The sequence below is a fragment of the Sus scrofa genome, chromosome 18 (assembly GCF_054392235.1).
Source record: "Sus scrofa isolate SSC_HxYL_T2T_F1_AM1 chromosome 18, Sscrofa_HxYL_maternal_Yorkshire_Landrace_v2.0, whole genome shotgun sequence".
Lineage (NCBI taxonomy): Eukaryota > Metazoa > Chordata > Mammalia > Artiodactyla > Suidae > Sus > Sus scrofa.
The window spans coordinates 39,861,659-39,889,527 of NC_139400.1; the positions used below are offsets into that span (position 1 = coordinate 39,861,659).

General features: G+C 35.9%; 1 long non-coding RNA gene across 5 annotated transcripts in view; it reads left to right on the forward strand.

The window, feature by feature from the left end:
- The window catches only part of LOC106506806 (uncharacterized), a 424,630-nt gene that overhangs the window by 283,540 nt on the left and 113,221 nt on the right, over window positions 1–27,869 (forward strand). For 4 of the 5 annotated variants that reach the window (XR_014834194.1, XR_014834197.1, XR_014834198.1 and 1 more), the window contains exon 3: window positions 12,625–12,682. This is a non-coding gene — a long non-coding RNA (uncharacterized LOC106506806). Of the gene's footprint in view, window positions 1–12,364; window positions 12,511–12,624; window positions 12,683–27,869 lie in introns of those variants that run through there. The other variant, XR_014834195.1, reaches the window with a different exon arrangement.

The following is a 27,869-nucleotide window of genomic DNA, read 5'->3' on the forward strand; positions in this document are numbered from 1 at the left end:
AAATAAATCCACTAGCCAAATCTGCCTTCATTTTTTCACATGGGAAATTGGTGCCAAGAATGATACAAGAGACCTAGCCTGCATCACACAACTAGTTAATGGGAGCCCAGGACCAGAAGCTGAGGCTTTAGTTCTCTTACCTCCTGGCCACTCATATTGGAATGCTAATACTCTCTGGTACATAGGACACTGCACTAAAAATTAGGTTGAGTGACAGAGTTAATATTGCACATTTCTGGGAATATGGATTTAATTCAATGACAAGTAAGTAAAAGCATTTTTTTTCTATTAAACAAAATGCACAAATTTCAAAGATAAAAGTATATTAGGTATCTCAGACCCCTGGGATATATCATGACTTTCACTGGCAATAAAGCTACTTGGATGGAACATTTTAAAAACCATTTTGGTGTAATGAGGCTGGAAAAGTAGGTTATTGCCAACTTTTGGAAGTCCTTAAACATCAATCCAGCCAGGGATTGGATTCAATTCATAGGCAATGCATAACTAGTAAACCTTTGAAACTGTAGAATGCAGTTATTGGACCTAACATGTTTTAATTGCCTCACTTTAAAGTCCCTATTTCTGGTGTCTTTTGGATAGATATGAGCTTTCCCTTTGTAGTTTCTATTGTTGACCTGGAGCCAAATTGTCAGTTGAGTTGGCTGAGTTTTAGTTTTCCCTTTTTTTTTTCTTTTTTTAATATTTTGCATTCTGCTTTTGTTTTTCGTAATTTATAGATTCTTTGAACTTCTTTTTGGATTTGATCTGAGACTTGAGAGCAGCTCAAACAGCAGTTTAGAGTACCTCTAAAGATTTCCCCCTGCTGAGTGTGAGGGGAAGAAAAAAAAGAGAGAGAGAGAGAAGAAAAGAAAAGATGGCCAAGGCAGATGTTGCTCCTGTTGTATAGGTCTTTTTAGGATTCTAGCTCTGGCATTAGGGAGTTTTACAGAGTTAAGAGTTCCTGAGAGTAGGTGATCTGAACCTGCCTTGGAAGTTTTGATTTTGGTATACTGTGGCTGCTACTCCACTGTCCAGCAATGTGTGCATGCTTTGGAATTTAAATTTAGAGATCTTTTAGTCTCTGCATCTATGTCTGGAAACTTCCAAATTAGCGGTCTGCTTTCTTTCAAAAGCCGGACAAAAAATTTAAAGCATAGTCCCAGTTTTTCCTTTATAAGTTGAGTAAGGTAAAAAATGCACAATAGCTCAAAGAAGGCAAGCAAAATTCAAAACTTCCCCTATTACGGTGCCAGAATCCTTTAACTTCACGGGTGATCTACCTTGTTATGGTCTCTGAGGAAACAAGGGTTTGATCAAAAAATTCTAATTGGAATTAAAATTGAATCTTATTTTTTAAAAAATTTATAATATTCTAGTATAGGGTTGTAATTATTTAGCTAGGACTTTCAACAGAAATAGTCATTTTTAATGTTTAGATTGTTGTTTACTTTGAAAATATTATCACATGATTGAAATGAAATTAAATGTAACATCATATAGACTTAGTTTCTGAAATTTTTACTGTCTAAAAAGTTTAAAATCTGTGGAAGTCCATACAAATGCAATCCAGGGGTAATAATTAAAGTGTCAAAATCCAAGAATCATTCCACTCGGGTGAATTGTTTCTTAAGAGAGAGAATTCAACAGCAGCCTCTTATGAGATGCTGTTATATTACTCAGGGTAACTTCCAACCAATGGAGATTTTTTTAACTTTATTAAAAAAATTCTGAATTCTTATTTCTCTTACTTATTAATGTTGCTTTCTTTTTAATGCTATTGTTTTAAAATGAGGCCCAGAGACTCCTGATCTCAGCAAATATCTTGGTGGATACACTTTTGCTTTGGGGCAAGTACAGCATAATATTTATAACTCTTGGAATGCAGAAGCAGAATGTGAAGACAGTCACTGCTATGCCCAAGCTTAAGTGTCAGGCTAAATAGCTCATGTGAAAAACTTATCAGGGGATTTGCATTTATTCAAGTATCAAGTAAAAGCCAAGATCACCCTGAGTTTCAAAAGTTCGCAGAAAGGAAAATTCTACTGCTAGTTGGCATTTCAATAAAATATGACTGAGAAGAAAATGGCTTGTATCAAGTGATCTCCTTCGGGCTAGATTTGAGAAAAACAATGAAGTAGAGACAAAGCAGTAAAATGAAAATATGTCCCAGTGATGACACTTAAAATCTGAAAATCAAGGCAATTTTTGAAGTAATTCAAAAGGTTCAAATAAGAATTAAGTAAATGAGGTGCCTATGTGTGTAAGTACTTCAGGGTTTTATGCTCTTTCCCAACAACATTCACCAAAATCATTCAGGACATCAAAGGATTCCAAAGTTACTTTTTTATATTTCATAAAATTACTATTATGTAGTGTGTACATAGTGCATACCACAAATGAAAGCTGTAAAGAACTTTTAGAACTTTAGGGCTATGGTACATTTTTTTTTCTCTGACCAAAATTAGGTCTTTACTTTAGAGTAAGAATATTTCATTGCAAATCAAGAAATATCAAATGCTATCACTACGTATATTTCTCTCATCACCTATTTTTGTAATTTTGTTAGTATTGTACTCTATGACCATGTACCATTTTATATACTTATTTAATACATAAGGTTATATACTGTTTATAAATTCACATATTGGGAATGGGAAAAATAAATGTGTTGGTTATACTGGAAAATTGAATTCTAAATACTGAAATACATTAGAATACTGAAATGGGTTTACCGCTATTAGAAAAAAAAAGATAACCTTACAGTTCCTAAGATTGATCCCTAATGCTGTACTTCCCACTCCAATTTGGAGAAATTTGGATTAAAAGTGAATAGGCAGACTTAATGCCAGTGGATCTAAATTAGTGTCCCTAAAGTAAGGAGTTCAACAAAGGCACAGGACAATTCTTCAAAGTATAATCAAGCAAAATAGGGAAGAAATTGAACTGCAAACCCAACGGATGTCTAGGAAAATATTCAACAACAATCTGCACTAAGAAAAATCCTGATGAAGTTTTAAACTTTGGAGATAAAGAATTCTTCAGTCAAAAGCAATGTGTGTGTGTGTGCGCGTGCACGTGTGCGTGTGTGTGTGTGTGTATGTATGCAGATGTGCATGTGTGTGGGAATAAAAAGAGGTCAATTGTCAGACTGGTCCCAGACCTCTACTAAACCTAATCTAACACAGGAAGGCATCAGAAGACAAGGAAACAAATGTTAGCAACATGCAATGGGAAAGAAAGTGTAACTAAAGATAAATTACATATGATCAAGATGTCAAACAAATATTAGGGCAACAGGAAGATATTTTATGAATAAAAAAAACAGCAACAAAGAAAAAATACTCAAAGTATGTATGACTGAGTCACTTTGCTATTCAGTGGAAACTGGCACAACAATGTAAATCAACTATACTTTAAAAAAGAAATAATACTTAGAATATACAACTCACTAAATCTTTCTAAAAAATGAAATTAATTGATATTGAGTCAAATAACTAATAATGTTTTATTGGAGAAGAAAGGCATCTGTCAATGCCCCAAAATAGTAAAGCAATAACTACAAAGCAGTGAGGTAAAGAAAGCATAAGTCTAAAATGTATACTCAACGAAGTTATCGTCCAGCCATCAAGGAAACAGAATTTCTTGTTCATGGAGAGAATGTGGCAGGTATGAACTTTATAGAGAAAAACAAAAGCAAAATCAATCAAGAAAAGTAAACAAATAAAAAACTATTTACTAAAATCCTGTTCAAAGGGGTGAATTTTTTAAGTTCCAAACTGGTAAACATTGAAACTGACAAAGAGAAAAGAACTGTCAGTGAGTTCAAATCCACTTAAATATAAAACAAAGTGTTTAAAGTGTAGAAATCAGAAAAATATTATCTTATTACATGAATAATATATATAATGAGATGGCTTACAAAATTCGAGAGGAATTGATGTTCTGGAAAATAGATATTTTCACTTACTCCTCCTCAAAAATATTTCCCTATGTAGAAGTCATCGGTGCTTCATTTTTAAGATAGGAAGCGCCCACTTCTTTAGCAATCTGGATCAGGAGAGGAAATGTGGGAGCACGTTTGAGTGTTTATTTTGCATCATTCTGCAGAATACACTCCATTAAGAGAAAAAAATTGAAACATAGTTTAAAATTTTACTTCATATTCAATGTTTTCCATCATATTTGTCTTAATCTGACAGATCATTTAAGAAATTGTATTACTGGTGATGATAAATTTTATTCATAAATCTCATCAGTTCCACTTCAGTTTTTAAATTCAGTTAAATGCAAAGTTGAAATTTATATTTTTGTTTTAAAGATAGCATAATTTTATTATAAAATCCTATATGTATATGTTCCTCTAGATAAAAATATGCCACATATTAAATAATGCTCAATTTTATTAATGATGATTACTTCAGATGGTTAGATTTTGATTGATTATCAAATATCTACTTTATTCTTTTCTGTATGGAATGAATAATTTACATTTAAGATAGATCTTTTTTTTTTTTTGTCTTTGCTACAGCTGCTCCTGCGGCATATGGAGGTTCCCAGGCTAGGGGTCTAATCGGAGCTGTAGCCGCCAGCCTATGCCAGAGCCACAGCAATGCAGGATCTGAGCCACGTCTGCAACCTACATCACAGCTCACGGCAACGCAGAATCCTTAACCCACTGAGCAAGGCCAGGGATAGAATCCGCAGCCTTTGGTTCCTAGTCGGATTTGTTAACCACTGAGCCACGACAGGAACTCCAAGATAGGTCATTTTTTATTAAGACTTTAAGGTACAGGGATTTCCCTCATACCTTCCATCTCCACACTTGCAGAGCCTTTTCCATTATCAGTATCCCTCAAAAAGTGGTACGTTTATTACAGTTGCTGAACTTACATTGACATCCTAATCCAAAGTTCATACTTTACAGTTCACACTTGATGTTGTACATTCTGTAGGTTTGGACGAATGTGTCACGGCATGCATCCATCATTATGATATCATGCAGAGTATTTTCACTGCCTTAAAAATCTTCACTGCTCTTCCTATTTGTATCCCCCTCCCAAACCCATCCAACCACTGATCTTTTAACCATCTCCTTAGTTCTGCCTTTTCCAGAATGTCATATAGTTGGAATCATACAGTATATGTAGTCTTTTCAGATTGGCTATTTTCACATAGTAAAATGCATTTAAGGTTCCCCTATGTCTTTTTATGTCTTGATACTTCACTACTTTTTTTTAACTCAGTGAAGTTTATTACATTTATAGTTGTACAACAGTCATCACAACCCAGTTTTATAGCATTTCCATCCCAAACCCACAGCCATTCTCCCCACCCCCCGATATGTCTCCTTTGGAAACCATAAATTTCTCGAAGTTTGTGAGTCAGTATCTGTCCTGCAATGTTCATTGTATCCTTTTTTTAGATCCCACATATAAGTCATAGCATATGACATTGGTGTCTCTCTGTCTAACTTCACTTAGCATAATTTCTAGGACCATCCATGTTGCTGCAGATGCCATTATTTTATTCCTTTTTATGGTTAAGTAATATTTCATTGTGTATGTACACAGCATCTTCTTTATCCATTCCTCTGTCAATTGACATTTAGGCTGCTTCCATGTCTTGGCTATTGTATATAGTGCTGCAAAGAACATTGGACTACATGTATCTTACTAAGTTATGGGTTTCTCTGGATAGATACCAGGAGTGGGATAACTGGATCAAATAGTAATTTTATTTATTTTTTTATTTATTTTTGTCTTTTTGCTATTTCTTGGGCCGCTCCCTCGGCATATGGAGGTTCCCAGGCTAGGAGTCCAATCGGAGCTGTAGCCACCAGCCTACGCCAGAGCCACAGCAACATGGGATCAGAGCCGCGTCTGCAACCTACACCACAGCTCACGGCAACGCCAGATCCTTAACCCACTGAGCAAGGCCAGGGACCGAACCTGCAACCTCATGGTTCCTAGTCGGATTCGTTAACCACTGCGCCACAATGGGAACTCCATAATTTTATTTTTAGTTTTTTGAGAAATCTCCATGCTGTTTTCCATAGTGGTTTTGTCAATTTACATTCCCACCAACAATGTAATAGGGTGGTACCCTTTTATCTACATCCTCTCCAGCATTTATTGTTTGTAGACTTTTGATGATGGCCATTCTGGCGGGTTAACTAATTTATGATAGTTTTGTTTTGTATTTCTCTAATAATTAGTGATGTTGAACATCTTTTCATGTGTTTTTTGGCCTTCTCTATATCTTCTTTGGAAAATTGTCTGTTTAGATCTTCTGCCCATTTTTTTGTTGGGGTTTTTCTGTTTCCTTGGTATTGAGCTGCAGGAGGTGACTGATGGACTGCATTACATTTTAATGCTGAATGATATTCCATTGTCTGGATGTACCCACTTATTTATCCATTCACCTACTGAAGGATATCTTCATTGCTTCCAAGTTTTGGCTGTTAAGAATAAAACTACTATGAGATCTATGTGCATGCTTTTGGGTGGACATGTTTTCAAATCCCTTGGCTAAATGCCAAGGGATATGACTACTAGATCATATGGTAAGAATGTGTTTAGTTTTGTAAGAGACTGCCAAACTGTCTTCCAAAGTGACTGCCATTTTGCACTTCCATCAGCAATGAATGAGAGTTCCTATTGCTCCAGCGTGGCACCTATATATGGTAATATTAGTGTCCTGGATTTTGGCCTTTCTAATAAGGATGTAGGAGTATTTCGTTGTTTTAATTTGCATCTCCCTGCTGACATATGGTAGGAAGCATCTTTTCATGTACTTATTTACCATCCGTATATTTCCATTAGTGAGGTATCTCTTAAGGTCTTTGCCTAATTTTTTAATTGTATTTTTCATTTTCTTATTGTTAGATTTTAAGTATTCATTGTATATTTTGGATAAGTCCTTTATCAGATGTCTTCTGTAAATATTTTTCCAAGTCTGTATCTTGTCCACTCACTCTCTTGACATTGTCTCTCATAGAACAGAAGTTTTTAATTTTCAAAAGTTTGTCTTATCAATCATTTCTTTCATGGATCACGACTTTGTTTTATATCCAAAAAGTCATCTCTATACCCAAAGTCATCTAAGTTTTCTCCTATATTATCTTCCAGGAAGTTTATGGGTTTGTGTTTTACATAGGTCTAGGATCTATTTTGAGTTGTTTTTTGTAAAAGCTGTAAATTCTGTGTCTAGACTTATTTATTTTATTTTATTTTTTTGCATGTTGCTGTTAGTTGTTCCAGCACCATTTATTGAAAAGCCTATCTTTATTACATTGTTATGCCTTTGCTTCTCAGTCAAAGATCAGTTGACTTTTCTATATGAGTCAATATCTGGGCTTTCTATTCTGTCCCATTGGTCTTTGTCTATTCTTTGCTAGTATCACACAGTCTTGGTTATTGCACCTTTATAGTAAGTTTTGAAATTGGGTAGTGTCACTTCTCCAACTTTGTTCTTCTGCTTCAATAATGTGTTGATTATCCTGGGTCTTTTGCCCCACCATATAAACTTCAGATCAGTTTTTTGATATCCATAAAAAAATTTTCTGGGGTTTTTCTGGGGATTGCATTGAATATATAGAGTAAATTAGGAAGAACTAATATCTTGAAAATATTTTCTTCTCTTCCATGAACATGAACTATCTCTCCATTTATTTAGTTCTTTGATTTCAATCATCAGAGTTTTTAGTTTTCCTCATATAGATCTTATATATATTTTGTTAGATTTATACATAAATATTTCATTTGGGGTGTGCTTATATAAGTATTATGGTGTTTTAATTTCAAATTCCACTTCTTCATTGATGGTTTACAGGTTAATGATTGACTTTTACATATTAACCAAATATCTTGGAGTCTTGTTATAATCACTTATTATTTCCAGGTTTTTTGTTTGGTTTTTTTTTGTTTTGCCTTTTCTAGGGCCGTACCCACAGCATATGAAGGTTCCCAGGCTAGGGGTCGAATCGGAGCTGTAGCTGCCAGCCTACACCACAGCCACAGCAACACCAGATCCAAACCGCATTTGCAACTTACACCAGAGCTCACAGCAACGCGGGTCCTTAACCCACTGAGTGAGGCCAGGGATCGAACCCACAACCTCATGGTTCCTAGTCAGATTCGTTAACCACTGAGCCATAACGGGAACTCTCAATTTCCAGGTTTTTTATTGATTGCATTAGCTCGAACTTATTGTATAATGTTGAAAAGGAGTGGTAACAGTGTACATGTATAACTGAATCACTTTGTTGTATAGCAGAAATAACAACATTGTAAATCAATTCCACTTCAATAAAACCTAAAAAAAAAAAAATAGAGAGAGAGAGAGAAAGGAAAGGCATGGTAACATAGAAAACCCTTGTCTTGTAACTAACCTTAGTGAAGTTTCCAAGATCTTCAAGAAGTTTCCAAGATCTTGAAGATCCTCATCAAGTTTCTGACCGTTAAGTATGATGTAGGCTGTATGTTTTTGGTAAATATCCTTTATCAAGTTGAGGAAGTTCCTCATTATTTCTAGTTTACTGATAATTTTTATTATGAATGGGCACTGGATTTTATCAAATGCTTTCTCTGCATTTATTGCTATAATCATACTGTTTTTAAATCTTGGTGATATAATGGATTACACTAATTTTTTTTTTGTGTGTGTGTGTGTCTTTTTTTGCCATTTCTTGGGCCGCTCCCACGGCATATGGAAGTTCCTAGGCTAGGGGTCCAATCACAGCTATAACTGCCGGCCTATGCCAGAGCCACAGCAACGCGGGATCCGAGCCATGTCTGCAACCTACACCACAGCTCACAGCAACGCCGGATCCTTAACCCACTGAGCAAGGGCAGAGATCGAACCCGCAACCTCATGGTTCCTAGTCGGATTCATTAACCACTGCACCACGACAGGAACTCCAACTAATTGGTTTTTGAATGTAGAAATAACCTTGCATATTTGGGATGAATCCCACTTGGTCATGGCGTGTGCTTCTTTTATACATTGTTGAATTTGATTTGATAGTATTTCTTTGAAGAATTTTCCACCAATAATTATGAGAAATATTTGTTCGTAATTTTCTTTTCTTATAATGTCTTTGTCAGTTTTGTTATTAGGGTAATGCTGCCCTTATAGAATTAGTTAGGAAGTATTCCCTCTGATTCTATTCTCTAGGAGAGATCATAGAGAATCAGTAAAATTTCTTCTTAAATGTTTGGTTAATTCAGCAATGAACCTATCTGGGCCTGGTCTTTCTCTTTTGGATGGTTATTATGTATTGCTTAAATTATTTGATAGATAAATATCTATTCAGATTGTCTAGTCTCTTATGAATGTGGCAAAATATTTATTTCAAGGATTGATCAATTTCATCTTGATTATGACATATACGGGCATAGAGTTGTTAGAATTACTTGATGTCCATAGGATCTGTAGTGATGTTCCCTCTTTCATTTCTGATATCAGTAATTTGCATCTTCTCTGGAAAGAGGTATATCAATTTTATTAATATTTTCAAAGAAACAGATTTTTGTTTCATTGATTTTTCTCTACTGATTCCTTATTTTCAATTTTATTGATTTCTGCTCTCATTATTTCTGTTCTTCTGCTTATTTTGGATTAAATTTGCTATTACTTTTCCAGTTTCCTAAAGTTAAAATGTAGATTATTGATTTTATATTTTTTCTTTTCTAATATATTTAAAATATCCCTTCAAGGACTGTTTTCACTGCATCCCACAAATTTAATAAGCTGTGTTTGAATTTTCACTTTATCAAGATATTCTTTAATTTCTCTTGAGATTTCTTCTTTGACACATGTTATATAGAGATGTGTTATTTAATCTCCACATATGTGGGGATTTTCTAGCTACTCTTCTGTTTTGAATTCTACATTAATTCTGTTATAACTGAGAGCATACAGTGTTAGATTTCTATTTAAGTTTTTAAGAGTGTTTTACATCCAAGATTATAGTCTATCTTGGTGAATGCTCCTTCTGAACTTGAGAATGTGTTTTCTGTATTGTTAAATAAAGCAGTCTAACTTTAGAGTATTGACTCTAATGTCAGTTATATCTAGTTGTTTGATGATGTTATTGCATTCAACTGTGTCCTTACTGATTTTCTGCCTGTGTGATCTGTCCTTTCTTTTTTTTGCTTTTTAGGGCTTCCCTTGCAGCATATAGAAGTTCCAAGGCTAGAGATAAAATCAAAGCTGTAGCTGGAGCCTCTGTCACAGCCACATCAATACCAGATCCAAGCCACATCCATGACCTATATTACAGCTTGCAGCAATAACAGATCCTTAACCCACTAAGAGAGGCCAAGGATTGAACCTGCATCCTCACGGACACTATGTCAGGTTCTTAGCTCACTGAGCCACAACAGGAATTCCAATCTATCCGTTTTTGATCAGGAGTTATTGAAGTCTCCATCTATGATTGTGGATTCATCTATTTCTCTTTGCAATTCTATTAGTTTTTGCCTCATATAATTTGACAATTTTGTTAGGTATATACACATTAAGGGTTATTATAACTTCTTGGAGAATTGAGTCCTTTATCTTTATAATATCCTTCTTTATCCCTGATAACTACCCATGCATAGAAGTTGACTCTGTCTGAAATTAATATATAGTTACTCCTGTTTTCTTTTAAGTAGTGTTAACATGGGATGTATTTCTGAATGCATTTACTTTTAATCTATATGTCTTTATACTTAAATGAGTTTCTTGTCTTATTTTTTGATCCATTTTGACAATCTCTTTTAATCAGTACATTTAGATCATTGAAATTCAACATGATTATTGACATAGTTGGATTAATGTCTACCATATTTGTTACTGATTTCCATTTGCTACCTTTGTTTTTTGTTCCTGTCTTCCATTATTTGTGTGCCTTTTGTCATTTTAATTGAGTATTTTACAGCATTCCTTTTTTATCCTTTTTTAGCATGTTGTTTATACTTCATTTTTCACTTTTTTATTGGTTTCCCTGGAGTTTGCAATATACATTTACAGCTTATTCTAATCCACATTCAAATAACACTATACCTTGTTACAGATAATAAATGGTACAGAATTGCAGGGTACAGAATTCTAGGTTTTTTTTTTTCTTTTCTCTCAACTTTAAATGTTTCATCTCACTCTTTTCTTGCTTGCATGGTTTCCGAGAAGTTGGGTATAATTCTTATTTTTGTTCCTCTATAGTTAGGGTATTTTTATTCCTCTGGCTTCTTTCAGGATTTCCCTCTTTACCTTTCATTTTCTGTGGTTGAAAATGATATGCATAAGCATGGGTTTTGTTTTTTGTTTGTTTGCTTGTTTTCTGCATTTATTCTCCTTGGTATTCGCTGAACTTCCTGGATCTGCCATGTGGTGTCTGACATTAACTTGGGGAAATTCTTCATCACCACTGTTTCCAATATTTCTTCTTTATCTTTCTCTTTCTTCTCTCCTGTTATTGCTATTATGTGTAATTTATTCCTTTTCTAGTTGTCCTACAGTTCTTAAATAATCTGTCTTTTATTCACTCTTTGTCCTTTTTGCTTTGGTTCTCCAGGTCTCCATCAATATATCCTTAAGCTCAGAGTCTTTCCTCAGCATTGTTCAATCTACTAATGAGCCCATCAATGGCATTCTTTATTTCTGTTACAGTAATTTTTTTTTGATATTCACAGCATGAAGAAGGTCTGGGGCCAGGGATTGAACCCATGCCACAGCAAGGTCCCAAGCCACAGAAATGACAATGCTAGATCCTTAACCTGCTGAGCCACCAGGGAACTCCATCTGTTACAGTAATTTTGAAATCTAGAATTTGTTTTAGATACTTTCTTGAAATACCCATTATTCTTCTTATACTGCCCATCAGCTCTTGCATGCTGTCTACTTGATCCATTAGAGCCCTTGGCTTAGTAACTATAGTTGTTTTAGATCCCTTGTCTGATAATTCCCATATACCTATCATGTCTGGTTCTGATATTTACTCTTTCTCTTCAAACTGTGTTTTTTGCTCTTTGATATGCCTTGTAATTTTTTTCTTGATAGCCAGACATGATGTACCCTGTAAAAAGAACAGCTATAAATAGGCCTTTATAGATGTGGTGTAGTGGGAGGGAGAAGGGTTCTATGGTCCTGTGATTGCGACTCAAGCTTTTAGTGAACTATGCCTCTGGACTCTGTACATCACAAGTTTTTCTCAGTTTTTTTTCTCTCTCCATGGGTGGGATCAGATGGCTAGTATTGGCTGGAGTTTATTGTGTCCCTTCTTTCACATGGAAGACTAAAGCTGGCTTGAATTAGGTACTTCCCTTCCCACAGTCAGTTAGGCTCTAATAATACCGAGAAGGTTAGGCTCCAGTGAATTAGTTTCCCCTGAGGGTAGGGTTTATTAAGAAGGTCAGGGTACTTTGGTGTGTTTCAAAATGGCTCCTTTTCTCCTCCCCTTGCTTGGAAGCAGGAGGCAATTTTTTTCCCCCTATCTACTGTGGAAATGCGGTCAAGCTCCTGGAGGTAAATCTCATAATACTGTGACCCACCCTATAGCCCCAAGACTGGATCCCCTGGGAATTTTACCTCTCAGAGTTGCCACACTGAGCCTTCAGCACTTTGTCAATTACATTTCAGGTGTTCCTACCCTCGAACTGATTCATGTGGTGGTGCCTGCTCGTGAATCTCTGCTCTGGTAAGTCCTTACTCCGTGTATTCTCCTGTTTGTCCCTTTAGTCTTGGGAGTGGCCATTTATCCTGTGTTCATGCCTCTCTTAAGAACTCAAGAAGAATATATGACTCTTGAATCTGTTCAGCTTTTCATTTGTTCTTAGTATGGAATGGTAACTTCCAAGTGCCTTAGATGAAAAAATGGAAATCAATGTTATCTTTAAAACTGATTTTGAAACAAGAAATTTAAAACTATTGATGTTTAAAATATAGTATTACAAGTGCTTAACATTACAACTGATACCATTGTGTAAGAAGATACTATTTTTTAATCTATAAAATAATTGCCTTAAAAATCATATTATTTCTTCATAAAACATCTACATTGAGGCTTTTTTGGCTTCCTACTTGTTGGAACTTACAGCTAAGATTTTACTGTCTTAATCAGGAATGCTTTATATTTGAGTCAGTGATATTTAAAAGCCTTTCAGACATTAATTTCATTTGCCTGACACCAAATTCTTATTCAATTAATAAATTGATTTGACTATTATTGACTATTACATCACCCTTATTACTTGAAATTTCTTTATTTTTAGCCTACTATTTAAAAAATAGTAGATGAAATGTTTCTAACATAAAACAGGATCCTCTTTTTTATTCCCTTTCTTTGTTTTTGACTAAGACCTACCCAGAAGGAGAATATTCTTAGCAAGTAAAGTACGCTTTGCAGCATGCCTGAAATTCCTCGTCATGGCTTTGCCTATGTCCGTTCTTAAGCATTCCTCAAACTATTGCTTCGTGCACCCCATACCACTTACCATGTGGAAAAGAGAAGTAAGATACTGAGAGTAAGTTGCCATACATGACACGTACATAAACCATAGTAGATCATGAACTATGCAGGCAAACTGGTTGAGTCTGAAGCCTGGCTCCATTATTTATGGTCACACTCAGCTGTGTGACCTTGAGTTAATTACTTAACTTCTCTATGCCTCAGTTTCTTATCTCTATGATAAAGATAAAAACAATGCCTAATTTATAAAGTTGTTATGAGGACTAAATGAGTTCAAATAGTACCATAGTACCATATCACCTGGTACACAGTTAGCATGATGTGCTAATTTTTATCTTTACCTTGGTAAAAACTACCAAAATATAACTTACTCTTCTTAAGAGCATACATGAAATATGTGATTATTAGATATACCATATATTAATTTGAAAATTATTTTAGAGACTTGAAACACAGTCTCCTTAAGTATAGAATATAATTTAGTCAGCTAACCATGCAGTTTGGATTGCCCAGAGAAATCTCTATTTATGGTTGTTATTCTGGCACACTTTTTTTCAATTGAGATATAATTGGTATATAGAATTGTGTGAATTTAAAATGTAACCATGTTCATTTGATGCATTGTATATTGCAATATGATAACCACTATAGTGTCTGCAAATACCTCTATCATGTCACATAATTACTATTTTTTTTTTTGGTGAAAACAACTAAGATCTTGTCTCTTAGTAACTTTGAAGTTTATAATACATTATTGTTGACTCTAATCACTATGTTGTGTGTGTCTAGAAATTTACTAGATGCAAGTTTATCCCTTAAACACCTCTCCATTTCCCTCATTGCCCCACCCTCCAGCTGTGGTAGCCATTATTCTAGTCTGTGTTTTAATGAGTTGGACTGTTTTAGATTCCACATATAAGTGATATCATACAATATTTGTCTTTGTCTGAATGATCTCAGCATAATGCCCTCAAGGTCCATTGATCGTGTCACAAATGGCAAGATTGCCTTCTTTCTTGTGGCTATGTAATGTTCCAGTATATAGATAAAGATATAGATGCAGATATAGATATAGGTAACATCTTCTTTATCCATCTATCTGTTGATGGATACCTAAGTGTTCCAGTGTCTTGGCTATTGTGAAAAATAGCCAGTGAATACATAGTGAATATTCTTCAGTAAACATGGATGTGAAGATATCTTTTTGATATCCTGTTTTAATTTCCTTTGGATATATACAAAGAAGTGGAGTTGCTGGATCATATGGTAGTTCTATTTTTAACTTTTTGAGGAGCCTCCATACTGTTGTCTGTAGTAGCTACACCAATTTATATTCCTATCAACAGTGCCCAAGTGTTGCCTCTTTCTCTCATCCTCAAAAACAACTCTTGTCTTCCTGATGATAGTCATTTTAACTGGTGTGAGGTGCTATCTCATTGTGGTTTTGATTTGCATTTCCCTTAATGGCTAGTGATGCTGAGCATCTCTTCATGTACTTATTGGCTATTTGGATGCCGACTTTGGGAAAATGGATGTTTAGTTTCTCCCTGTCCTGGCATAATTTAAATAGCCTCCCTTTTATTCTCAAAAGTAAGTCAGGTTGGATCATAAATGTTAGGAATACTCTTTCTTTTTTTTTTTTTTTTTGTCTTTTTGCCATTTCTTGGGCCACTCCTGCGGCATATGGGGTTCCCAGGCTAGGGGTCCAATCGGAGCTGTAGCTGCCAGCCTATGCCAGAGCCACAGCAACGCGGGATCCGAGCCGCGTCTGCAACCTACACCACAGCTCACGGCAACGCTGGATTGTTAACCCACTGAGCAAGGGCAGGGACCGAACCCGAAACCTCATGGTTCCTAGTCGGATTAGTTAACCACTGCACCACGACGGGAACTCCAGGAATACTCTTTAAATGATAAGACAGAACTATGTCATTTGGAAGGACATGGTTAAGGTTAGAACCTAAACCTATTTTTATAAAATTAATATTACTGGAGTTCCCAGCAGGTTAAGAACCCAACTAGTATCCATGAGGATGTGGGTTCAATCCATGGCCTTGCCCAGTGGGTTAAGGATCCACTGTTACTGCAGGTTGCAGTGTAGGTTGCAGATGCGGCTCGGATGGATCTTGTGTGGCTATGGTCGTGGCTATGGATGGATCTGGTGTGGCTGTGGCTGTGGCTGGCAGCTGCAGCTTGGGTATGACCCCTAGCCTGGGAACTTCCATATACTACAAGTATGGCCCTAAAAATAAAAAATTAAAAATATAAAATTTGTTTTACCTGATAAATTGCATTAAAATATTTCTTTTAGGATTAAAAAACACCCATTGGCATACATTAATACGTTATGGCATACACCTTAAGTCCTACCTTAGTTTACTGAAAAAATAGGAAGTGGTGCCTAAAGGATAAAACTTAGAACAAGACAGAAAATCTCCCTGCCCAAGGAGCTTACCTTTTTTTGTAGAGAACATAGATAAATAACAAGTAAACAAGTAATGCATCAAGAATAATGATACAGAATAGGCATGAATACTTTAACTCTTTTAAAATAAATGAGGTAAGATTGATTCTGATAAATACTCAGAAGTAAATGAAACCATAAGAGAGGGAAAGTATCTTGATGTTATGCAATGAGCAAGACTGTCCAAAAATGGCCTAGCGTTCATTCTGGGTTGCCCAAATGGGGACAAGATAGGGAAAACAGCCCCTTTACCACCCCAGCCCTTCTTCCAATGGAGGGTCTGCCTCTGAGCTAAACTTAACAGAAAAATCATTCTTTTCCATCTGGACCCAGAGTCTCCATGTGCTGTCATCTGAAGTTCATAGACCTTCCCATTTTTATAATATTGGCACCTCAACTCCAGATTCTCCTGTGTCTAGACAGTCTGATGTCATTCATGAAGAAGGTTGCTCCGATGCCAGTCTTATTAAAAAGGAGGGAAATGGGGGAACATGGTTTCTCCTCTGGGATATAGATTCAGGTTGCTTATTCAGCATTGCTCCTTGGTCCTGCGTTCCTCTCTCTTAGTAGTGAATCAGACGTATCCTTGTCTTCTCTGTCAATGACGCTTTTGTATTTTACTTGAAAAGTAAAGAAAAAACGTTGAATAGCTTAAATCCAGGGAATAAGTGATTTTATTTGATTTAAGAGGATCATTCTGATGGCTGTGTAGAAAAGGATTTGGAGAAGAATAAGAACAAATGCAGGGAGATCAGGAGGAAGTTACTGCCATTGTCTAAAAGAGATGTGTGGCTTGGAAGAGGATGATAGTGGCAGAAGTGGGAAGAAATGAAACAATTTGATATGTATTTGGTAAGGCTTGTAGATGAATTTTATGTCAGAGCTGGCAATAGGAGAAGAGTCTAACAAAATTAATGGGTGGTTTTTGTTTGTTGTTTTTTGTTTGTTTGTTCTTTGAGCCAGTGGATGGTGGTTTGGAAGCCTAGTTCAGTCTCAGGGAGATCTCAGTGGTACACAGGTCTGCGTGGGCAATGCTGACCCAGAGTGGCCACTGTTAGTACTCTAGTTCACTGGTCAACAGTAGTAATTATCCCACAAAAACATACATGGAAAGCTTTCTTTGTAGTAGTGACATCAAGGATATTGATTCCTTATAGAGAACTTAAGTATAGATAGTGGGAATACTCAAACATAGCCCCTCAGATCAGGATGATAAGAGCCTACCTGGTCACGAGGATTCACCTTTTCAACTGGGATACTAGGGGATTTCCAAAGAAGGGAGGTGGGTCTTGACCAGGGTTTCTGTTTACTTCAGTATTTCTTTTGTTCTTTTTAAATTTAGCTTGTTTAGTTAAATTTCCATAACACTAAACTTAACTTTTAAATGATGTCTTTGAGCTTTAAATCCTCGACCATTTGACCTACAACCTTATCTTCACAGGCAATCTGAAGCGACTCGGCTATGGAGAAAGTTGTCTCTGAATGGGAGGGAAATTTGGGTGTGGATTTTTTTGAATGTTGATCTCATTTAAAGAAAACAAATAAAGAGTTGACCTTTGAACAATGCAATGGTTAGAGGCACTGACCCTCCAAACAGTTGAAAATCAAAAATGATTTTGTAGTTGACCCTCTATATCTGTGGCTTGGCATTTGCAGATTCAACCAACCATGGATTGTGTCCTGCTGTAGTATGTATTTATTGGGAAAAATCCACATGTAAGTGGTGGGGCACAGTCCAAACCCTTATTGTTCAATTGTCAAATTATACTCTATAAATTTTCCTAAGTATAATTTAGCATGGCAATTACTTGGATTTAAGATTATATTGTTAAAACTATAGCTACTAGAAAGCAAAATATGTTTACAACTTTAAAATATGATGCAATATTGACAAAACATGTGGAAATACCCAAAGCAGAAAACAGGAAAATAACATGATTAGTGAAACTCTATAATTTTTCCCCAAGTATCTCTTTACAATGTACCAAATTCAGTAGTATTGAATGTGACATTTCATCTGTTATTTTTTTAAGCTTCTTCAGGGATTAAAACACAGCAATTTTTTTCTTCAGGAGTAAAGAACCATTACTGTTTTGCTAGGGCAGCCAAAGTTGCAAAACGAATAACAGAAGGGTGGTTCTTTAAAAGTTGCTGTAACTTGGTAATCATGCATAAGCAATAATGCCATTTCTTTAAACTGCGCTCATTGTTAAGTGATTAAAATTGTCCCCAGAATGTTCCAAAGGATTTCTAGAAGAATTTCTTCCTCAAAGCCTTTAAAAAATGAATAGGCCAATGATTTCTTCATTAAGAAAATTATTTCTAGCATTGCACAGGACCTAGTATATTTAAATTTATTTTCCAATAATTTATACATACTTAGAACCATATTTACAAAAAAATGCGTAACTTATAGCTAGGCAGGAATCCATAAATTATTTATCAGCTGCACTTAAACACATTAAGTTGTGGAGGGGAGATATCAATATTTTTAGTGACTCTTACTTATTTTTGGTGACTCTTACTCTTTCTTTGCTTAAAATCACAAATATATAATTTTAATGTATAAAGTTTAGTGATTATGTAATACATTATTTACATAGAGAGCATATTAATATCAGTAACTTGTTTCAGTCTATCTGTAAAGATAATATTCTAGTCATAATCCTTATTTTTCTATTATTTCTTTAATGTATGTGAAACTTTTACTAACTTCAAAATAGTCAATATCACTCTATTATCTAGAAATGTCATAGAAACATTTACCCTTATCACTGATTTTAGTAGCAAAACACAACTGAATGATCCCATAGACTAATAGAATAATTAGTTCTCAGCTCTGTGCATGAATCTTTTCTAAGCACAAATTTCAGGTCTCTATTCCTATACAGACTTGTGATTCAGTAGGCTTGAGATGGGTCTCTAACATCTATATCTTTAAAGTTTCATAAGTGACTCTGGGTGGCAACTTCACTCCTTAAGGTCCTTTGGACTAATAAAAGAAAGGAAGTTTTTTATTTATTTTTTTTTCTTTTTAGGGCCACACCCATGGCATGTGGAGGTTCCCAGGCTAGGGGTTTAATCTGAGCTAAACCTGCTGGCCTACGTCATAGCCACAGCAATGCCATATCTGAGCCATGTCTGTGATGTACACCGCAGCTCACCCCAATGCCAGATCCTCAACCCACTGAGTGAGGCCAGGGATGGAACCCACATCCTCATGGATCCTAGTCAGTTTCGTTAACTGTTGAGCCATGAAAGGAACTCCCGAAGCATCTTTTTTAAGTGGTGTGAGCATTGCTGAACATTCAGAAGTTGTAAGTATGTTCTAGATATTATACTAAGCTTTTATTATTTATGAACTGTAAAGTTCAAAATAAACCTGAGCAGGAGGCATCACTCTCCCAGACTTCAGGCAATATTACAAAGCCACAGTCATCAAGATAGGGTGCTACTGGTATCAAAGCAGACACACAAACCAATGGAACAGAATAGAGAACCCAGAAATAAGCCCAGACACCTATGGTCAATTAATCTTTGACAAAGGAGGCAAGAACATAAAATGGGAAAAAGACAATCTTTTCAGCAAGCATTGCTAGGAAACCTGGACAGCTACATGGAAGTCATTGAAACTAGAACACACCCTCACACCATGCTTGAAAATAAACTCAAAATGGCTGAAAGACTTAAATATAAGGCAAGACACCATCAAACTCCTGGAAGAGAACAGAGGCAAAACATTCTCTGACATCAGCCTTACAAATGTTTTCTTAGGTCAGTCTCCCAAAGCAACAGAAGTAAAAGCAAAAACAAACCATTGGGACCTAATCAAACCAACAAGCTTTTGCACAGCAAAGGAAACCAAAAAGAAACCAAGAAGACAACTCACAAAATGGGAGAAAATAATTTCAAATGATGCAACTGACAAGGGCTTAATCTCTAAAATATATAAGCAACTTATAAACTCAACAGCAAAAAGGCCAACAACAGAATGGAAAAATGGGCAAAAGATATGAATATACATTTCTCCAAGGAAGATATACAGATGGCCAACAAGCACATGAAAAAATGCTCAACATCCCTGATAATTAGAGAAATGCAAATCAAAACTACCATGAGATACCACCTCACACCATTCAGAATGGCCATCATTAATAAGTCCACAAATAACAAATGCTGGAGGGGGTGTGGAGAAAAGGCAACCCTCTTGCACTGTTGGTGGGAATGTGAGCTGGTACAACCACTATGGAGAACAGTATGGAGGTACCTTAGAAATCTATACATAGAACTACCATATGACCCAGCAATCCCACTCTCAGGCACATATTCGGACATAACTTGCCTTAAAGAAGACACATGCACCCACATGTTCATTGCAACACTGTTCACAATAGCCAGGACATGGAAACAACCCAAATGCCCATCGACAGATGATTGGATTAGGAAGACTACTCAGCCATAAAGAAACCCCAAATAATGCCATTTGCAGCAACATGGATGGAACCAGAGATTCTCATACTGAGTGAAGTAAGTCAGAAAGAGAAAGACATATACCATATGATACCACTTATATCTGGAATGTAATATATGGCACAAATGAACCTTTCCATAGAAAAGAAAATCGTGGACTTGGAGAACAGACTTGTGGTTGCTGAGTGAGAGGGGCAGGGAGTGGGATGGATTGGGAGCTTGGGGTTAATAGATGCAAACTATTGCCTTTGGAATGAATCAGCAATGAGATCCTGCTGTGTAGCACTAGGAACTATGTCTAGTTACTTATGACGGAGCATGATAATGTGAGAAAAAAGAATGTATACATGTATGTGTAACTGGGTCACCATGCTGTACAGTGGGAAAAAAATTGTATTGTGGAAATAACAATTAAAAAATTAAAATAACAAAAACAAATGTTAAAAATTAAAAAAATAATAAATCTGAAAAAGATTCTCTTGGACTATGTTCTCAATTCTTCAGAATTTGTCAATAAGAATGCTTGGGTATCAGAGGAGCAAACTAGTGGCCCCAGGCCTGCAGCATGGCTCTTCTGTCTTGTATTGTATATTTTAGCTTGTTTTTAACCAAGTTAATTGTTTTCACATTGTAAGAGTTACATTTTAACCATTCAGCTCCTAGCTTCTCTTGGAGAAGCAGAAGTTCCAGCAGCATTGAGCCTGCTTTCCCACAGAGACTGGACTATACTGTCCTTTCAGATGGAGCTGGGCTCCGCAGGATGCCTTGACCCTTTGCACTGGGCTTTGCAAATTAGGTCTCGGAAAAAAAAAAAAAAAAAATTTTAATTAGGTCTTGGACTTGCCCTTGCTAGATGCCTGACTTTTCCAATTTTCTACAGGCATGAGGTCTGCACACAAGTGCCAGCCATATCTTTTTTCTGCTAGTGAACTCCTCTACCATTTCAGGACTCAGCTCAAGTATTTTCCTCTGAGGAGCCTTATCAGAACTACCAGATTAATTTTTTTTAATTTTATAGAAGTAGATTTGATTTATAATGTGTTAATTTCTTCAGTACAAGAAAGTGACTCAGTTATACATATATATTATTTTTCATATTCCTTTCCATTATGGTTTATTACAGGATATTGAAATAGTTCCCTGTGCTATACAGTAGGACCTTATCACTTATCCATCCTATATATAATAGTTTGCCTCTGTTAATCCCAAACTCCCAGTTCATCTCTCCCTCTCCCTTGGCAGCCACAAGTCTGCTCTCCTTGTTTGGGGGTCTCTTTCTGTTTTGTAAATAAGTTCATTTGTGTTATATTTTAGATCCCACATATAAGTGATATCACATGGTATTGGTCTTTCTCTTTCTGACTTCACTTAATCTCTAGGTCCATCGATATTGCTGCAAGTGGCATTATTTCCTTCTCTCATATGGCTGAGTAATATTCCGTTGTATATATATATCACATCTTCTTTTCCCATTCATCTGTCAGTGGGACATTTAGCTTGTTTCTATGTATTGGCCACTGTAAGTAGTGCTGCTTTGAACATAAGGGTACATGTATCTTTTCAAGTTACAGTTTTGTCTGGGTATATCCCCAGGAGTGGAATTCTGGATCACATGGCAACTCTATTTTATAGTTTTTTGAGAAAACTCTATACTGTTTTCCATGCACCAATTTACATTCCCACCAACAGTGTAAGAAAGTTCTCTCTCCTCCACACCCACTCTTCCATTTATTATTTGTAGACTTTTTGATGATGGCCACTCTGACCAGTGTGAGATGGCACCTCATTGTAGTTTTGATTTGCATTTCTATAGTCATTAGCAATGACTAGCATCTGTTCATGTGCCCAATGGCCATCTGTATGTCTTCATTTTTTTTTCTTTTTAGGGCTGCACCCTTGGCATATGGAAGTTCCCAGGCTAGGGGTCAAATCAAAACTACAGCTGCTGGCCTATGCCACAGCCATAGCATAGCAACTTAGGATCCGAGCCACATCTGCAACCTACACCACAACTCACAGCAGTGCTGTATCCCCAACCACTGAGCAAGGCCAGGGATCAAACCTGCATCCTCATGGATACTAGTCAGATTCATTTCTGCTTTGCCACAACGGGAAATCCTGTATGTCTTTTTGGAGAAATGTACCAGACTAATTGGAGTATCCTTTTCTGTGCTCCCAAAGCACTCTATTTCTGAAATGTAATACAGCAGTTTATTGAAAAAATTTGTGTATTTCTTCCACTAAAACCAAAGAAGGGGGTGGGGGTATTGTATGAACTGTAGACAGAAAAAGGTTTGATATCAGTGATATGGAGCTGTTATCTCATAAGGGCAGGGACAGTGTCCTTCATTCAGTCAGGCATGCATTCACAAACATTTATTGAGTTTTCACTATGGGCTATAGTATATCTTTGATATTTTGGTGAATATCACAGTGATGATAATAACAAAGTCTTTGCCCTCAGGGAACTTGTGTGTCATTGCCTATAACTTAACAAGTATTAATTTTTGAATTGAACTCATGAAATCAAAATTATATTTCTGAGGGAGTCTAATGCTTAATTGTTCTGTTTTGTTTTGGTTTCCCTCCTGCAATGAGGACAAAGTGATCAATTTGCCTCAGGCTCCAGGTAGGAAACCATATCAGCTAATCATTTCCTAACTAAAGATTAAAGGTCAAAGCAAAATATTTGTCAGCAGAAGGAATATGAAACTGTCATAATCAAAGAATCAGTGCCTTAGGAAAAAGGATTGGTACAGCAGAGACTTAAAAAATGATGAATGAGTATATAGGTACACCGTACTTAAATGAATTACCTCAATATCCCTCAGCAGCAGCAACAAGAAATGAACACAAGAAGAAAGCAAGAAAGACTATCAGTTAAAGGCAGGATGAAACTGAGTCAAAGAATGATGAAAGTTTTCTCAGGCTCTCCAGGAAATACATGTTCTTCTCAGTTAAGATCACTGTGAAAGTCAATAGTATTGTTAACTCGGGAAGAGAGAAATTGCAACATGGAGCTTATTTTTTTTTGTTGTTTGCAAAGAGATGAGAAGGGAAAAAAAAAAAAATAAGATAAGCAGATATTCACCTGGAGTGGTAAATGTTTAAATAGAGCTAATTTTCATTTTTTAGGCCTTTTCATCCATGTGATATCAAGTGCAACATCTTCCCAGGAAAAATTAATCATTTGGAGGTGGTTTTGGTTTTTGTTTTTTGTTTTTTTTATAACCTTTCCCAATTTACCAACATGAAACCTGTGGGAATCACCTGAGGGTGGCCTTTATACTCAAAAATTGTTAGTTTCAGAGATTTTCATGCCTGGATTCTGACAGACTAGATGTACATAATTTGGAGTACTTCATTGTTAGATGAAACATTTTATATATATATATAACTATATTTATATATAGTTATATATATACATATATTTATTATTGCATATGTTTCATCAGTTCATTTTACAAAGAGATACTCCAGTTATATCTGTTATTTTAAAACTCTATAAACTAAAAAAGCAAGCCAAATGTTTGAACCTTAGGTTTTAACATGTTTTCTTAAAAAAAAATTGCATACTCCATAGAAGTGTAGAAAACAGAAGAAAACATGAAAAATTAAATATTTATTAATTATATTCTAGCCTTTCATAAGACCTGTTTCTATTTTGGTTTATCACAAATTTTAAGTTTTCCCTTGCCAGGATATAACCTCCTATATCAACAACTTAAGATTCATAAAATTGTGTTTTTTAAATTAAGATGATTTACTTAACCAATTCCCTACTCTTGAGAATTAGGCTGGTATAAATTCCTCACAAATATAACTAACCTGTGCTGTGTATCTTTTCATCTATAATCTTCATGTGCCCCTCTGGAATATTTTGGGAGGATAGTTTCAAAGGACTATGTGTATTTGGGGCTTGATCCAACTTCCTCAATCGTCCTTTAGAAAAAAATTGTATCAGCTTATGTTCCACACTGAAGGAGAGGACTTACATCTACAAAGTGAAACCATCACTAAGAAAGGTCATTCTTTTTCTTGGCATCAGGTATATAACCTTTTTGTATACCAAAATAATAAAATAATAATTTTCACGGCTTACTTTTATATTTTAGTTATTACTGATTTTGCTTCATTACTAAACACTTGTCTTCTTTTTGCATTTCCTATTTATACTCTTTATCCATTTTCCATTGTAGTGGTTTTTAAGCTTTTTTTTTTTTTTTTTGTCTTTTTTTTTGCCGTTTCTTAGGCCACTCCTGCGGCACATGGAGATTCCCAGGCTAGGGGAAGAATCAGAGCTGTAGCCACCGGTCTACACCAGAGCCACATCCACTCGGAATCTGAGCCGCATCTGCGACCTACACCACAGCTCACAGCAAGGACAGGGATCGAACCCGCAACCTCATGGTTCCTAGTCGGATTCGTTAACCACTGAGCCACAACGAGAACTCCTTAAACTTTGATTATTGATCTAACTAAACATTTTTACTCTGAGTTTATCTTGGAAAATTGTATTTTTCTATGAAAACAATAATTTCACTGAGGTTTTCAAACTTTTATGCATGATGTTCACTTTGTTAATTTAAAAAATGTCTTCCAAGTCTGTGGTTTTATTTTCCATCTCATTTCTGATTTACTGTCTGTGCCTATTTAGTATATTTAGTATAGAATGCTTTTTGTTTCAAGAGGCAGAAAACCCAATTCAAATTGGCTTAAGAAAAAGTGGAAATTCATTGATTTTCATTGCTAAAAATTCAGTTAGATCTCACTCAGGCATTACAAAATACTGGGGCTCCAAATACATTACGAAAAAATAAGGTTTTTTGTCTTTTCATATCCGCTGCCTCTGTTTTGACTAGACTTATGTTACAACATGGCAGCCAGTATTTCCCAAGAACAGATATTTCCAGCTTCAAATAAAGTGGTACAATAGCAAGGGTTTTTGCTCCAGCAAATACCTTGAGTGATTCTCAGAACTGTCATTGGCCATGTGACTATACAATATCCAAGTTCCTCTAGGCAATGCTGACTGGCTTAGATAAGTTACCTACTCCCTCTTTAGGGTTGGTAGCAGCTGTTGTACTGCTGGTGGGGGACGGTATCTCATTAAGTGAAAATCAGGGAGGTGTTGAGAAGATAAATTACAAATAGTCTATATAATACTATTTCTCTGAGTTTTATTCTTGATAACCTATGTTGATGTTTTGTCTATATTACTGGGTTTTCAAAGAGTAAATCCCTGGGTTTACTTGAAAAACTTAGTGCTTTCTAAAACATGAATTTCTACCTTTAAATAATATTTTTCACCTTCTTTCTTTAGTTTTCATTTGTTAGTGTCTAGCTCCTTGACTTGAATGCTATAAATTTCTTACTTATGTATTCATTTTTAAATTAAAGTAAAACTGGTTAGGCAAAAGCATGAAAACTGATTAAGAGGAGGTTTACAGAATGAAATCACTCCTACATAAATCTGAGCATCTTATTTACTCCAACTGAGCTTCTCCGTGCCGAACAATTTTCATTTGTCATGTGGGACATTACTACCAATGGAGAGAGGTTCCTTCATATTCAAGCAGAAGAATATTATTTCCCTGTAAAAGATGTATAGGAAAGTGATATCCTAAGGGAGTCATTTCGGAAATACTCTAAAGGTATTATTATTTATAATCACAAATTGAGGGTCTTTTGGCACAGCATGAGATAGGTTAAAGAGTGAGACTGATGGGTGTAATAAACATATATAAAATTTCCTTATTGAAATGAGGACAAATTACAGTGAATCTAATGCAAATTATTTATGTAGACGTACATTACTCTACTTAATATCCAATTTATAAACTAGAGTTCCATACCATTATATCTACCCCTGTGTTTAACTTATATGTGTTAACCACTCCCTTGCTACTCCTTAGAAAATAATAAATTGTTAATATTAAGAGTATCCACCCTTGGTTAGGGTGAGACACCATGGAGTGAAACAGTTTATAATTCTTTTACTAAGGCATTTTATTTAACATCAGTGATGTTCTTTGTGGCCAAGGCAACCTATTTTTTTTTTCATGGAAATAATAACACGAAGGGTCTTTTAGGCATATACTTTATGAACAACCTTGATGTAATTCTCACTATTTGTGAGCATTATCTTTAAATTAGGCTTCCAAACATCACAAGACTCTCCTGTATTTTTGTGCCCCACAAGCCTTCAAACCACATGTCAGTCTTCTGAATAACGTGAAGGTAACCTTAGAACAGTGTTTGTTAGATATTACAGTCAAGAAGTAAGCGACTTGGGGCACAGCTGGCACTGCCTGGGAGTAAATGAGGAAGACCCAAGATGAAAACTCTTTCATTTCCCAATGCAGCCTGACTAAAACACAACCAAGGTTAATTTACAAAACAGCAGGATAGTTGACCCTGATGTTTCTTCTGCACATCAATCTTGTGTCTAAATGTCAGGCTGTGGAAGACCTCACCTCATCCACCTTATGAAACACCCTAAGTAAAACAAACACATGGTTACCAAAGGGGAAAATTGGGGCAAGGGATGGATTGGGGTTTGAGATTGACGTAGGCACACTGCGATATATGGAATGATTGGCTAACAGGGACATGCTGTATAGCGCGGGGAACTCTACCTGATATTCTGTGATAATCCTTATGGGGAAAAAATCACAAAGAGTGGATGTGTGTACATGTATAATTGAATCTCTTTGTACAGCAGAAATGATCACAACACTGTAATTCAAGTATACTTTATTAAAACTTTTAAAAGTAAATAAAACAATCATGGGTTGCAATTTATAAGTTATATTCAGATACAACTTTCTACAGGGTATAATGTTCATGAACACAACTTGTAAAGCCCAATTGCTTTCCTGTGTTCAAGTGCTGCTTCTGCCCTAAGTAGGTCTGGGACCTCCAGTGGTTGCTTCATCTCTTTCTGCCTTAGTTTCTGCATTTGTACAATTGTACTAATAAGAGAACTTTCTTCATGAGCTCCTTAAGACGACCGAATGTGTTAGTATATCTAAGGGCTTTATAACAGTGTCTACCATAGAGAAAGCGCTGCTGTTTTGCATTTTTTTTTTTTAAGTAAGGCGGCCCCATATGTATCCTCTACATTTGCCTAATGTTCAGGGCCATTCTGCAATTATTGTATATAACGCTTAGATACTTAAAGCAATGGGCCTGGGAACTTGAAAGGGCTTTCACACACTGAATCAAACAGCAAACAGGTGTTAGGGTTTCTGTGACTTGGGCTGTTCCTCAGGCCATGGAGGAATGCGGTTAAGATGAGAGCATGAGGAATGTGGTACCCAATTCCCCAAGTAGCTCAGATCTGCTCAGTCTTTTCCAGCCAGAGAAAGTGACCCGCAAGAAACAACAGGCAAGAGCAATGAGAATGCAGTAACTCCTGAGGTACTTCCTGTTCCAAGTCAGAAGGCTAGACTTGCTCCGCAGGACTCTCAGAACAATTAC